Genomic DNA, 16,011 nt, shown 5'->3' with positions numbered 1-16,011 from the left:
AAGCTTTTGCGCAAAAGGGCCAGTGTAGACAGCTCAGATTTGTTTTGCGCAAAAAAGCCCCGATCGCGAAAATGACCATCGGGGCTTTTTTGCGGAAAAGCACATCTAGATTGGCACGGACGCTTTTCCGCAAAAAGTGCTTTTGCGGAAAAGCGTCCGTGCCAATCTAGACGCTCTGTTCCACAAATGCTTTTAATGGAAAACTTTTCCGTTAAAAGCATTTGCGGAAAATCATGCAAGTCTAGACGTAGCCTATATAGTGAAAGCTCATAATGGGAGGCCACAGATCACACATAGTATAAACACTGACATTCTGGGTACGTCTAGACTACAAGCCTCTTTCGAAAGAGAGCATCTAGACTGCAACCACTTCTTTCAAAAAAGCGAGCCGCTTTTACGAAAGAGAGCACCCAGGCAGTCTGGATGCTGTCTTTCGAAAAAGCCTTGTTTGCATTCAAGAACACCTTTTTTCAAAAGAGCACTTTCAAAAAAAGGCGTTCTTCCTCGTAAAATGAGGTTTACCATGGTCAAAAAAACCGCGGCGTTCTTTCAATTTAATTTCGAAAGAATGTGGCAGCAGTCTAGACACAGAGGAAGTTTTTTCAAAAAAAGGCCACTTTTTTTCGAAAAAACCCTGCAGTGTAGACACCCTCTCATTGCTGCTGCCAACTGACGTAAGTTATTTTAGGAAGTGATATTGCTTTTGGATTTGACCTAAAGGAAGCATATGACTGCCAGAATGGAAAACTTTACTAAAGCAAATAGCAAAAATTAAAAAAATATATCTCTGGAATATAGAAATGAAAAAAAAAGTTGCTGAATTTGTCATTTATATTCTTTCTGCATTTAGAAAGGGAAGAATTCAAGGGACTAGAATGTGGACTTCAAACCAACCTTATTTTACACTTAAATTCTGGATCTGCTAGAGCAGGGGCAGGGAACCTTTTTTGGGCTGGGGGCCGCTTACCCAGAAAAATCAGTCAAGGCTGCATACAAGTGAAAAGCAACTCCCCCCCACCCCAACATGGCTGGGAGCTGGGGCCAGGCTGCTCCATTTCCCATGCTGCCACCACCACTGAATGCAGGAAGGGCACCCCTGCTGCTGGCACCAAGCTCTGCCTCCCTCTGTTAGTCCCCCATGCTGTGTTTCTTTGAGGAAGAAGTGAAATAGGGGCAGGACAGGGACAGAGCAGGAGATGTCCTGAACCCCATGTCCTGCATCCTTCCCCCACTCCCAGACAGCCTGCTGGGGGCAGCCCACCGGAGCTAGCGCAGTCCTATACCCAGCATTCAGTTGTCTATGGCATGACTGCATTTGGGGTACCAATGTGGCTGTGTGCTTTACCTGTTGGCAGGGAGGGTCCTGCCTGTTCCCACCCCTCTTACTTCCACAAGGGTCTGACAAACAAGCCTTTAGCTTAGCAAATTCCTTTCAGCTGAGGGTGACCCCTAAGTCCAGACAAACTCAGCATAGTTCAGCTTCCCTTTAGACATACACTGAAGATAACATCTCATTACCTCAGCATTCTCTATGAAAGTGATTTGCAACCCAACATCAGCCAAAACTGACCACTTGGAGCCACTCAACTCCTGTCTGCTGGATACCAATGCAGAGCAGTTATGTTCATGCAAATACATAGTCCTGTATTTTGTTTCAGCTACACCAGACTAACACGGCTACATTTCTATCATTTTCTCCTGAAGACTCTCTTCTGAGGAGAGTCTCTCCCCAAACTGTCTGGATAGTTCATTCAGTCTGCTTATAGCAGCGTATATAGCTTCCATGCTGGTTGTGTTTTAGTGGATGCTTTGCCCTGTTAAAAACACATGGATATACAGAGACATTTAAGAATTCACAATGCTTTCCTTTTGAAAGCAAATGGCTTGTTTGAGAGTTGCAGTTCTTTTTAGAGACAGAGACAAAACACCGACCTGTCGTCAATACCTATTAAGACAGAAGAACTTGGGCTTGTTGAAACTCCAGACTTAGGTGGTCAAAGAAACTCCATTTGAGATAACCTTGTTGGAGGGAAGGGTGCAGAGGCGGTTAAAAGAGAACTCTCATTCCTGAGTATAGTTGCTTCTCTGTAGAAAAAGTTCTTTTCCTGTGTCTGGGACTACAGAAGGCATGCAATTGTACTTTAGAGTACGGTAGGGATAAATACTGCCACAAAATGCAGGGGAGCAAAACATAAGCTAGGGGAAAAGACACTGGCTGGGGGGAGGGAATTCTTTCATTGCAGAGATCCTCATGTTCTTCTTTCTTTCCATTTACCTCAGTGAGCTGGGAACACATGTAAGGAACAGTGGAACCTATTGTCGCTGACTTGGTCAGAGTACAATTTCACTCCAAGGAGGCTGCTCAAAGATACGTCTTTCCTCTACACTGTCCACCATGTGTCTAGCTAGTGTCCTGAGCATTTTCTCCTTTGAAAAGCAGTGAAACTCACCAACCCAAATCTTCACCTCATGTAAGTCAGCACAGTTGCATGAAAGGTCACTCAACATCAGTGTATTGAAGATCTGGGCCAGTATGTAACATCATCCTTTTTAGGCTATGTCTACACTGCAAAGTTCTATCGGAAAAAGATACACAAATTGCAAACCGCAATTTGTGTATCTTTTTCCACTTTTCTTCCGAAAGAGGCTTTTCCGACATTTGGCCTATCTACACTGGGCCACATGTCAGGGGGAAAAGCCTCTTTCAGAATATCCCTTCTTCCTTGTAGAACGTGGTTTACAGGGATATTGAAAAAATTCTGAAATTTTTTTTGGAAAAGCAAACGCGTTCCTTGATGTGGCGGAACTTTTCCAGGATACCTCCCGAAAAACTCTGCAGTCTAGACATCCCCTCAGTGCTTGATACATTATGCAAAAAAGCCCCAAAACAACCTGCTATAACTTTAAAAAAAATACTGCAGTCATACACATTTAACAGCTCAACTATTGAATGAGAACTAGCTGTTATTTTAGTTTCCCAATTAAAACACTGGAAGGCAGAAAGGACAGAGGGACTGTCAAAGCAGCTCAGTGATACCCTTTTACAAAATAAATGTGCAAATGTGTCAGCATTTCACCTGGCGGCCTGCTCCTAAAGATAATTAATTAGTGCAGAATGCAGACTTCATTTCTCTTACCAGGGGAGATGGAAATGATTCTAGAAGACAGATCAGACAGAAGAATTTGTCACAGGGTAGAACAGTTCCAACTCTAAGACCAAATATGTAGCCCGGGAGAGTCATTTTGTGGCCATGGGTTCAGAGTTCTTTAAGACATTTTTGACAATTGACAAGAACTCACTTGCCAGATCTTGCCTGAAATAGTAATTTCTTTCCTTCTGAAAAAGACTTTAGTCTAAAATGTGCAGAGTGAGTTGGGAAGTAAAAATAAGATATTTCATATGAAATATACAGTACATATCCTAGTGCTCTGTTCAGTTGAGTTTTAAAAGTCCCAAGTAATAGGGCTTTCAGCACTTTTTAGGAAATGGTTCTACAAGTTAACTTGAGACTTTAATGTGACTATAACAAATACTTTAGAAGTAAGAGAAAGACCAAGGACAGGGTAAGGTCATTATTCAGTGAGACAGGAAAGACAACAGAAAATACAGCAATGGCTAAAGAGTGAAGTGCCCTGTTTTGATTCACTTTTCACCAAATGGTTAGCAGTGATCAGGTTACTAACATTGCTCTCCAGACTCTGTCAGTCTTGTGTTCACTGCCTCAGGGTACGTCTAGACTACATGGCTCTGTCGACGGAGCCATGTAAAATAGTTTACTCGGCATAGTCAAAGAAGCGGGAATTTAAATAATCCCCGCTTCATTAAAATAAAAATGGCCGCCGCGCTGTGCCGACGATCAGCTGATCCGGCACAGCGCGGCAGTCTAGACGTAGAGCGGTTGACAAGGGAAGCCTGAGATGCTGTATGAGATGATGTCAGATGATGCCGGGGAGATCTCCAGGGCCCGGGCTACTGGCTCCAGGCTGAGGGTGACAACGCTGCCAGTGTCCTCCTCCTCCTGCAGCTGTTGTTCATCGTTGTCCTCCTCAGGGAGATCTGGGCAGGCGAGCACGGCTGTCTCCAGGACCAAGTCCACCAGTAAGGGTGGGGAAAGAGCTTCCCCACCTCCAGGATCTGGTGCAGCTCTTTGTAGTAGGGGCAGGAGTGGGGTTCTTGCCAGAGCTCCTTCACCTTGCTCCATACTTGGTCCAAGGTGCAGGGATGGTGTCCCCTCTGGGCCAGAGTTTCAGCCATGTGCCCATAAATGTCTGCATTACACCTCCGGGAGCAGAGATCCTGCATTGTTTTCTCCTTGCCCCACAGCTCAAGGAGGCACAGGATCTCTGCCTTGGAGCAGGAGGGTGCCCAGCGTTTGGTACTCCTGGGTAGATCCTTGAAGTCCTGATACTGCTCCCTGTGCGGGCTGGGGGACCTCAAGGGGCTTGTGGCTGTGCCAGGGGTCAGCAGGCCTTTAGCAGTCAGAACCGCACAATCAGGTTGCTGCTGCAAGGCCAGCTTCCTGCCACAAGGCTAATCCAGGTGCCTGCAGCTTTAAGAGCAGGCAGGAGCCAGGAACTATAGAGTCGTGATTAGTTTGAACAAAGTGTCCACCAGGACACTTGTGCTTTTTCCTGGAGGCCTCTTCTTTAAAAAAAAACTCCCTCTTCCGCATCCACACATGCCTTTCTCTGAAAGAGCTCTATCGGTAAAGGTTTTCTTCCTCGTAGAATGAGGTTTACCACTGTTGGAAAAACTTCTCTGTTCTTTTGATTTTCTTTTGAAAGAACGCGATTGCAGTGTGGACGTAAGTGACGTTTTTTTAGAAAAATTGCTGTTTTTCCAAAAAAAAACCATACAGTCTGGACGCCCCCTCTCCTCCCTTCCTGGTACTGAAATTCATGGTGATTAAGGGCTTACGCAGGAATACAACTGACACTTTGAATGACTAGTCCCGTTACATTTCCAAGTTCTGTTCCAGAAGATTGCACACAAAGTGCCTTCTGATGCACAATGCAATGAAAGTTCAAAAGTAAGGAATCCCCTGTATTTGATTTTTCATTGGTAATATCTCCATCATTTCTTTATGCACAGCATTTCCACAAATATATCGTCCCAGAATACACAATGTCACATATGTTAGTTGGCTTGTCCAAAGCAAATGAAAAATAAGAAGCTAAACTCAAATTTTGCGTTTGTTTCTTGTTGATTTGATGGGCCATTTTCACAGCTCTGGCATGGAATGTTTTTCCCGATTAATGGTATGTTTTGAATTTTGATTTTGTCCTTGTGAAACTTGTCAAATAGTTCATGACCAATTTTTAGCATGCATCTCTTCACATAATCCCCATCAGTAAAAGGCTTCTTCTCTTGAACAATGCTGTATGAGCCTGAAAAACGTGCGGAGTTTAAGCTCCTACTTTTTTTTTTTACCATACCAGCAGACTATTTTGTCCAATATTCATTTTTGGCTGCGGCTCTTCGCGGACTTTTTTTTTTTTCCTGCATCACCCTTGGGGAATTTTGTAGCAAATGCTGCATGTTTTGTCACGAAATTTGTTTGTTTGTTGGTTTGTTGGTTTGTTTGTTTGAGAACAGTCTCTCACTACAGATGAGAGTGTGGCGATCCTATCCACAAATACATACAAATCTGTCCACCCCTTTTGAAAATTTCGGTGTTCATCATCTCTCTTTCTCTTCATCATGTTTACTGTTAGGGAGTTACAAAGTTCACCATCATGTATGATGATGGAAAGATTTTTTGACCAATCAAATAAAAAGAGAATATGCATGGCCCCCAATGAGTGGAGAGGATGGATTGTTGCTAAAATGAACAATTAAAGGTGAAATAGACCAAAAAATCACCTTGACATGAGTAATCACACATTTTTAAAATTTTGATTTTTTTTTCATTTTAATTTAAAAAGTTGTGTGTATGTTTTGGGAATGACAAAGAGACATATTTGGTTCCATACTGAGCCATATTTGCCTAGCCAAAAGCTTGCACACCCCTGCCCTAGGCCCTTTCCTAGCCTCCTGGTTCTCCCTTCTTTGTATCTCCCAGTTTTGCTGCTCCCTTCTCCCAAGGAGCAACTGCAACCTGCATGTCCCTGCAGTCACGCCCTGAAGAAGGGAGGTGTCCCCACAGGTTGTCAGGCGTCCAAAGCTCATCTCATCTGAGGAAGTGGGTTTTGCCCACAGAAGCTCCTTGATACCATGTATATCTATTTGTTAGTCGCTAAGGTGCCACAGGACTACTCAATGCTTTTTAAAGTTACAGACTAACACGGCTCCCCCTCTGAGACTAGTTGACAAGCGAGTGAGGATGGGGAAAATAGGGGCAGGACCTCAGAGAAAGAGAAGGAGTTGGATCTTGGGTGTAAGGGGCAGGGCAGGGCAGCTTGGTTTTGGTCAGTTAGAAAGTTGTCAACCCACATATTTTTCCCTACAGCCCCCTCCACTTCCAATTTCCTGTCTTTTGTAATAGCCCACCTGTCCCTCACAGGTAAACCTCTCTTTAATTAGCTGCCTGCAGCTGAAAGCTCCCTTGTTTGCAACCTAATTAGCTGATTGGACCCACCTGGCACAATTTAGCTCTTGTAGGGCCAGGGTGTGGCACACAGCCTATCACAGGTCCTAATACTATGTAAGGTGTCTAATAACACTGAGTATTGCTATTTGTATTTAGTTACAACACAAATCTGTACAAAACATGTTTCTAAATTCTTTGCACTTCTGTTTTAATTTTACCCACTGCTTGACAACAGTTGCTTGTTTTAAATGTTAGGCATTTGTTAATGCCATCTAAATGGGTGCATATCATTCTTCACTATGCAGTTTATTCATTTAAGCCCTGAATCAGCACGGTATTTAACAGAAGTCTAATCATATTAGTCCCACAGACGTCAATGAGACTACTTACATGTTTAAAATTAGACATGTGCTTAAGGTACCTTGCTGATTCTGGCCCTTGTTTATCTGACTCAGAGGCAAGTTGAATAATGCAATAAAGAAATTAAAAGCCAATGGAAATTTTTTTAAAAAAATTCTTCAGCATAGAATGAGTGAAATGAAACAACCACTGGAGGGCAGCAGAGGGACAGGAATGAGAAACTTCAGGGGCTAGCTGAGTTAATCTGTACAGGATAAACTTAAAAAACAACAAATGGTCTGGTAGCACTTTATAGACTAACAAAACATGTAGATGGTATCATGAACTTTCGTGGGCACAGCCCACTTCTTCAGGGCTATGTCTAGACTGCAAGCCTCTTTCGAAAGAGCCTCTTTTGAAAGTATCTTTCGAAAGAGCCTCTTTCGAAAGAGAGCGTCTAGACTGTACGTTGAACTTTCGAAAAAGCGGCTTGCTTTTTCGAAAGAAAGCATCCAGTGAGTCTGGATGCTCTCTTTCGAAGAAGACCTATTTACATTCAAGAACGCCTTCTTTTGAAAGAGGAACTTTCGAAAGAAGGCGTTCTTCCTCGTAAATTGAGGTTTACCGCCATCGAAAGAAAAGCCGCGTTCTTTCGATTTAATTTCGAAAGAACGCGGCTTGAGTCTGGACGCAGGTGACGTTTTTTCGAAAAAAGGCTACTTTTTTCGAAAAAAACCCTGAGTCTGGACACAGCCCAGATGACTGGCTACCAGACCATTTGTTTTTTTTTAAGGAATGAGAAAGTAGGTTTGCTGAATATTGACCAACTGAGCTTTAGATACATCTCTGAGGGTGTCCCAGCCCAAATGTTTACGGTGCAATTGAATAGCCCATGAACTCCCAAATCAACTGACAGAGGCCAGTCGTGGGTGTTTAACTGCAATGTAGATAAAAAAACAGGGGCGCATGAGAGTTTGCGGGGCTCAGGGCAGCACAATTTCACAGGGCCCCCCTTTGGAGAAAAAATAGAAAAAAGGCATCCAATGCGCAAATTGAAGGCTATTTTCATATTAAATGTGAATTGGGTAAATTTGATAGAAACTTAATTTAGTTATTTTAATTATATTGTAAGTCATTCTTAAACAAAATTCTGCATTAATAATTAAAAATTTTCATTTGTATTTAAGTCTCCTCCCTCTCCTGCCTCACCCTCTCTTTCTCTTCTCCTCCTCCTCCTGCCTCTCTCTCTTTCTCTTCTCTTTCTCTTCTCTTTCTCCTCCTGCCTCACTCTCTCTCTTTTCCTCCTCCTTCTGCCTCACTTTCTCTTTCTCTTCTCCTTAGTCCTCCCCCTCCTGCCTCTAACTCGCAGAGCCTAAACGGCTGTTTGGGCCCCGCACAGCGTCCCAGCTGAGCGGCGCAGAACTAAACCGAGCACCACAGTGGGAGGCGAAGGTGGGCGGGGCGGTGATGTACACGGCCAGGGGGTGGGACCTGCAGCCTCTGTCATGCTCTTCACCTTCTGCCCCCTGGCCATGTACTTCACCGCCCCATGCCCCTTTGCCTCCCAGCGTGGCACTCAGCTAAGTTCTGCGCCGCTCAGCCGGGACGCCACGCGGGAGCAAGCAGCTCAAGTGGCCTTTTGGGCCCCTCACGGCAGCTCGGCGCGGGGCCTATTGCAGCGCAGGGTCCGGGGCAGCCGCCCTGCTCGCCCTGCCATATATCCGCCGCTGTAAAAAAACCTCACAGCTGGCCCAGGTCAGCTCTCTCAGGTTGACAGGGCATAGTCTCTAGGGCTAGAAAAATTTCTATACGGACATCTGGCTTGGGCTGAACCCTGAGCTTGGAATGGGTCTATTGCAATATGGACACACTCTTAAAAACCAATTGGTGGGCCATTCTTTGGAACCTACCAGGACACCAGAACATAGGGATTTGTTGAGGGCTGGGGAGATTAATATGACACAGACTGAGATATATACAGTAGAACTCCATTTATCAGCTCTAGAAGGAAACAGGGCCAGATCGGAAAAAAATAAAAAATTCAGATCATCAGGAGAATGGACAAAGAATTTTCTATCCATTATTTTAAAATGCGAAGTTGCTTTTAAACTAGCTGACCCCTGATGGAAAGCATTAAAAACAGCATTGTTTGCAGTATACAAAAGCTGATACTTCTAGTAAAGAATACAGGAAACCCTCACCATTTGCAGTGGATATGCTCCTGGGAGCTTCAGGGAACTCAGCACAGCTCCGGGCCCCTGTCCTCACTGCAGGCTGGGATAGGAGACCCCCACGAATTTGTAGAACTGCAAATAGCAATTCCACAAATGTTAAGGGTCTCTTGTACCAGTTTTTAAAAAATACAAATTGATCATTAAGTTGCAACAAACAGCAATACTAATGGTAACAACTAACAAATAATATTAATAAAGTATCAAATTAAGATACGGTACCCGCTGCAGCACAGTAATAAGTACATGAGTACTAATATTTATAAACTGGAAGGCAAGGGAAAAAAATCTGATGGTTTGCAATACTGTGATTTTTCCAAAGTTAAAATCTTGAGCTACTTTCCTTTTTTATTTTATTAATAATCTCCACTTTCGTGATGACAATACTGTGTGTTTCCACTCACTGTCATTTTACAAGGCTGAAAAGACATGACAGTTAAAATTGTGTTGCTATGGAGATGATGCCAATTTCCCATATTCCTGAGGGTGCGCTGGTTGCTCAGTTAATACATGGAGCTGGATAATGGAAGCTTGGATAAATGAGGTTCTGCTGTATAGAGGAAACTGTTTCATGTTATTCATTTGAGTGTTTCTGAATTTTTTCTTAGAGTCTCAAATGAGTAATATGAATTAGTTTCATATTCTATAGCACAGCAGAGAATTGGCTACATCTGTCAAACTAAGAGCATTTTGAATGTTTGTAGATTCAGACTGAAACTCTGGCCCCACTGATGTCAATGACAAAGCCCCCTAGGAGGGCTAAGATTTCATTCAAAAGCGGGGAAAAATGAAACAGAATGAGAGGTAGTTAGATTTGAACCAGGAAGAAAGTTGGAAACATATTTAGGTTTCCATTTCAGCATAAGAAAAGACAGCTCCAACTGTCTAGGTACTTGTATGTAATGCTGGTTTTAAAAAAAGACATTTCAGTAGCATTTGTTCACTTTTTACAAAAATCCACTGAAATATATAACAATTTATTTTTCCTCCAAAAATCTTAATTGCCTCAAATAAAAAAATGTTATGATGAAATAATTATTCTGTGGTACTAAACTAATCAATCAAAATGGGGAATGCATTTTTAATTTTTTGAATAAAAAAATAATCACAGAGCCAAAAAGCCAGCTGCAATGGACAGAGCACAATGCTCCCTGGCACTTTTCATAAATGGACCTAGATCTGAATTGCAGGTTGATGGCTTGAATTCTTTCCAGCATTCCTGGTGTGTGTTAGTCCAGGAATGTGCTCAGTTCAGTCAAGGGGGAAGGTGTGTTTGCCTACCTGGTTTTGGGAAATGGCTGCTGCTATACAGAAAGGCTTTCATTTACACTAATCTCCTCCAGTAAACATTCCACAAACACTGCGAGGTTTAAAATTTTCATGGCAGTTGTGACCATACCTAGTGTTGACCGTAACTAGCAGAAAGATTTTTTCAATATGATTTCTCCTTGTCTCTACTATATGCCAAATCTTTTTTTAAAAAAAGATATGTCAATCAACGCAGGTTAGCTAACAGTTTTAAATGCCACTTTTATCCCACGCTTGCAAAATCTCAAAGCAATTCATGGTCAAAGAGTTCTGCAGAGAAGGATTTAACTGCTCTAGGGGTGCATTTACAAAGCAACGTTATTTTGGAATAGCATCTACACAGCAATTCCATTATTTTAAAATAATTTTGAAATAACAGATGACTTATTCCAACTTCTGCAAACCTCATTCCACAAGAAATAACGCCTATTCCGAAATAGCTATTTCAGAATAGGAGTGGTATGGATGCTCCACTATACTGAAATAGCTCCTACCCAGGGCCATTCAAAGTAATTACTCCCCAGTGCCTCCTGGGGCTCTAAATCAAGATAGCGCATCCACATTAGGGAAGCCTGCCTTGGACTAATTTTGAGGCTTCTCTATAGTGTAGATGTGCTATTTCGAAATAAATGATTTCAGAGTATTTCTTCCAGAATAGTTTATTCTGAAAGAAGCGTGCATTGTAGACATACACCTAGCAGTGGAAGGAAAGAAGGATTTTTCAGTTCAGCCAAGGGACTATCTTGTGCTGGGTTTTGCCTCTGATGGTCTTTTCCATCAGCATTGCTACAATTTTCTTCCTTTCTGCTTCCCTCAACAAATCAAAGAACTAAGGCAGAAGGCCCCTTGATTTCAGCGGGGCCAGGATTTCACCTCAAGTCAGCTGAACATGCACTTTGCTTGCAGCCTCAGTCAGCTGAAAAGGTTTGGTGCAGTAAGCCTTGTGGTGGAAGGAAACGTAGGCACCAACTGTTGCAAAGAAGTTTAAAAGACACTGGTTGCTGCCTTTACAAAGGAAATTAGCTGGTCAGAGTATCAGCTGAACACTCAGCACTGATGGCAGGAACTCTGATGCTGATACAAAGCATTTCTAGGAATTATATGCATCTCTTACCAGTATTCTAACATGTTTCTCTACTTTTTTTGACAAGACTTTAGCTTCAAAGTGTTACTAAGAAAAGTAACTGATGTACTGTAACGTAAAATAGGGTCAGCCCATACCTAGCCTTTACACAAATGCATATTGGAGGTCAAGGGCCAAAGAACTCTTCCTCTCTTTGCTGGAGCCCTGCACAAATGCAGTATTGCCCATGTTTGTATTCCAACAGTGTCTTATGGGCTCCATTTATTTGGCACTTTACAGGGACAATGTGAGACAATGCCTTCCATGAAGCATTTTGTCTAGTTGGAGAACATAAGAACGGCCACACTGAGTCAGACCAAAGGTCCATCTAGCCCAGTATCCTGTCTGCCAAGTGCCCCAGAGAGAGGGAACACAACAGGGAATCATCAAGTGATCCACCCACTCCCTGAAGTCCATTTCCCTGCTTCTGGCAAACAGAGGCTAGGGGACACTATACTGCCCAGCATGGACCTATCACCCACGAACTTACCTAGTTATATTTTGAACCCTGTTATATTCCTGACCTTCATAACATCAAGAGATAGAGTTGCCAACTGTCTAAGCACACAAAGCCAAACAGCGTTAATTGGTCCCTGCATGTCCCACCCCCTCCTTAATGCCCTACTCCTGCTTACTCCACCCCCTCCCTCTATTGCTCGCTCTCCACCGCCATCACTCATTTCACCAGGAAGGTGCAGGGGTTTGGAAAGGTTTGGGTTTGGGGCTGGAGCTGAGGGGTTTGTAGTGTGGGAGGAGGCTTTGGGCTGAACCTGGGGCAAGGGGTTAGGGTGCAGGAGGGGATGTGAGCTCTGGGAGGAAGCTGGAGTGTGGGGGGCTCATGCCTGAGGCAAGGGGATGGGATGTAGGATGTGGGCTCAGGGCTGGGGCAGGTGTGTGTGTGCAGTGTGCAAAAAATGGCTGGGATACACATCCTAATATGGTGCAGTTAGTCCTTTGCCTTTAAAATGCCTCACTTACTGCTGAGGGCATCTGGGGATCACCACTAAGGTCTGACAGAAGGAAGAAAAGACATTCTTTTTTTCAGAATAGCAGGAAAAATTGTCAAGGGCCAGGGCTGTAGCTTGTGACAGTAAATATCTGATGAAAAGGCAGAGGGCGGTTCTGTGTGAGCCTACCCTTCCTGTGTGATTAATGTCAGAAAAACAGTCATCAAACACGAGAAAGGAGGAGGCATACCTACTTCTTGCTCTCAGGAAGCAGCAGCAGCAAATGTGCCAGTGAAGAGGATTTTTATATTTTCTCTGCTGGTTTCTGGAGAAGGCTTATCACCCTCCCCTCCCACAAGCAATAATCTTGGATTTGGCTCTTCTGAGATGTAACATGTGGGTTCGGTAACATACACGCCAATATATAGGGTGACCGGACGTCCCACTTTCAAGGGGATAATCCCATATTTAAGCCTTCTTGCAGGAGTCCCTACTTTAAAAAAATGGGCAAATTGTCCCATATTTTCTGTCTCTCCCTTCCCATCAGTACTGGTGGCCAGATCTTTGCTCACCAGCCACCCACCTACTAGCAGTAGTTGTGTGTGTGGGGGGGGGGTCTGGTGGCTGATAATGGGAGTTGGTGTGCAGGTGATAATCAGGCAAAGCTGCAGTATGCAGTACCAACCGCTGTCCCTGTTGGTCTGTCAGTGCAGTCCCTGCGCTGTGCCAGCTCTTGGCCAAAAGCTTCCCCCACCACACACGCATACCCCGGTTTCCAGCCAGCACTGGCTGCTTGCTGTGGTGGCTGTTGAGTGCAGTGACCCCCCCCCCCCCCCAACCGGAGCGCCACTTCTTCTCCATATCTACCGCCCTCCCCACCCCGCAGAAGTGTGCATCCTACTCCCAGCACTGTGAAGAACCAGCCCCTGGTGAGGTCATTCAGCTCTCCAGTAGCCTGGCTGCCAGGCTTCTTCCTCCCCCGAGTGCCTCTGGTCACGGGCCAGGAGGAGCCACGCCCTGCATGTGCCAAAGCCCTACACAGAGCTGGCCTGGGGAAGCTTCTCTGCCCCTCAACTAAGCTCTGGAGTGGTAGAGAGGAAGCTGTTTCCAGCTTCTTTGCACCCCAACCCTGCAGGTCCCCAGGGACCCCAGGCAGGGGAACTTAGCACCCTCTTCACATGCTGCCCCCATCCTAGGTCCTATCCCCAGGGAATGCAGGACTGCTCTGTCTCATAGGCATCCTCCCTGCTGAGCCACCATTCTGACTGGTGAACTCACTGAAGCCCCAGAAGCCAGGTTTCCCAGGTCGTGGTGCTCAGTGCATCCTTAGTGCTTAACCCTTCCTGCCTGTGATGTAGCTAGAGGACAGGAGGCAGATGGCCAGCAGCAGCCTGGAGGTATTAGCTACCTTTCTACACTGTGAAGGCAGGAGGGGATGTGATGGCATGTCGGGGATCCCCCCGATCCTGCACCCCTGTAGCAGCAAAATGAGACTCCACCAGCCAGTAGAATAGAGGGGGTTTATTGCTTCTCCAGGATACAGCACAGCATAGACATGATGTGGACATAAGGAATCAGGGGTTGGCAGCCCTCGACCCCTTTGGGGCAAGGGTGCATAGGCCCTCAACTCCCAGCACTCTGCTTAGTCTATTCTCTTCATCGTTTTCCAGCCAAAAACTGCCCAACTCCCATGCCCTGCCCCCCAGCCAGGTGGCCGTCACCACCTCCCTTCCTTTGTCTCTCCCCTTGGGAAGAGACTTGTTATCTGCTCAGGCTGGGACTAGGTGTCTGGGCCAATACACATGTGGGTGAGTCAGTGGGAATCACACATCACAGCGCAGGGGAACCCCGGGTTATAGAGCAGTGGGAGGCAGAAGAAAAGAGATGACCTGTGGAAAAGACACAGGCTGTACCTACCCTTGTCCCCCTTCAGCTAAAAACAGCTTCCATCCCTGCCCTCCTGCACGGTGCTAAAAAGGCTGTTGCTTCTCACGGTCTGGTGTGAACCCTCTCAGAAACATGGGGGGAGGTCTCTGACCCCGCATGTCCCCCATGTGTTGGACACAGCTCCATATACCAGAAGAGGTGGGTCCATCTGGGGGGGCCCAGCCAGGCACAGAGGGTGGAAAGAACTGGGTAGAGAGGGTTCAGTCAGCCACCCCCATCCCTATGTGAGAGAGCTGTTTGGGAATGTGTGTGTCTCCCTTCTTCCCGGGCAAAACTTAAAGATAAGAAGGTAAATAAAGACCCCAGCTACACAGTATTTTTTTTAACAGGGGCTCACTCGCCTTGATGTTAATTTGAACATTTGTACTGCAGAGTTCTGATTGATTGCCATTGAATTTGCTTGAATATGAGTTATTTTACCCAGTGTCCCATATTTAGCATAGGGAAATATAGACATCTACCCATATATGGCATTTTACAATGATGTGAGAATGATATTTCTCCCAGTTCACGCCAGACACATGTGCAATGATAAGCACAGCAGCTACAGGTGTCGGGGTGCAGTTGCACCTCCTGGCTTGATGTGGTTTCTATCATATACAGGGTTTACGGTTTGAGTAAACGTTTCTCAGCACATCCCACCCCCACCCGCATCCCTGACACATCACAATTTATTTAAACTGCTACCTGGTACCATACACTTCTCTGTCTCAAGCAGTCATAATGAGAGCCATAAATAAACTATGAGGGTATGTCTACACTACAAAGTTAGTTCGAACTAACGGATGTTAGTTCGAACTAACTTTCATAGGCGCTACACTAGCGCTCCATTAGTTCGAACTTAATTCGAACTAACGGAGCGCTTAGTTAGAACTAGGTAATCCTCATTCCACGAGGATTAAGCCTAGTTCGAGCTTACTAGTTCGACTTAAGGGCTGTGTAGACCCTTAATTCGAACTAGTGGGAGGCTAGCCCTCCCCAGGTTTCCCTGGTGGCCACTCTGGCCAACACCAGGGAAACTCGTCTGCCCCCCTCCCGGCCCCGGACCCCTTAAAGGGGCATGGGCTGGCTACGGTGCCCGTGCCAGGTGCAAGCCTGCCAGCACCCAGCCAGCAGACCCTGCACCTGGCACGGATCGAGCCACCCACCCGATGCCCCCCAGCCCTCCCCCTCTTCCCGGGACCAGGCTGGCGGCTCCCAGGAGCTGGCCCGGGACCGCAAGAGGTGGGCACCCACCTGAGCTAGTGCGGATATCGTGGACCTCATCAACGATCTCCACACTAGGCACAGGAAAGTGGCCAGCTAGGGCAGGAGAGCTGCCAGCCTGGCCACCCAGGAGCAGGTGTGCATTAAAATCAAGGGGGTCCACTGAGACCCCCGACCCTGAGCCCTGAGCTTACAATGGCCGTCCTGGGTCAGACCAAAGGTCCATCTAGCCCAGTAGCCTGTCTGCCGACAGCGGCCAACCCTAGGGACCCTGGAGGGGATGGACCGAAGACAGTGACCAAGCCATTTGTCTCGTGCCATCCCTCTCCAGCCTTCCACAAACCTTGGGCAGGGACACCACTCCTACCCCCTGGCTAATA

The 16,011-nt window shown here is 45.6% G+C and overlaps 1 long non-coding RNA gene across 2 annotated transcripts in view; it reads right to left on the bottom strand.

Moving 5' to 3' along the window:
- Positions 1-16,011, bottom strand: part of LOC142818788 (uncharacterized) — a 67,030-nt gene that overhangs the window by 27,434 nt on the left and 23,585 nt on the right. For both annotated transcript variants that reach the window (XR_012896436.1, XR_012896440.1), the window contains exon 2: positions 9,071-9,175. This is a non-coding gene — a long non-coding RNA (uncharacterized LOC142818788). The remainder of the gene's footprint in view (positions 1-9,070; positions 9,176-16,011) is intronic.

Source organism: Pelodiscus sinensis, chromosome 1, assembly GCF_049634645.1.
Source record: "Pelodiscus sinensis isolate JC-2024 chromosome 1, ASM4963464v1, whole genome shotgun sequence".
NCBI lineage: Eukaryota > Metazoa > Chordata > Testudines > Trionychidae > Pelodiscus > Pelodiscus sinensis.
The sequence above is the reverse complement of the archived record's forward strand: the minus strand, read 5'-3'. Positions and strand labels throughout refer to the sequence as shown.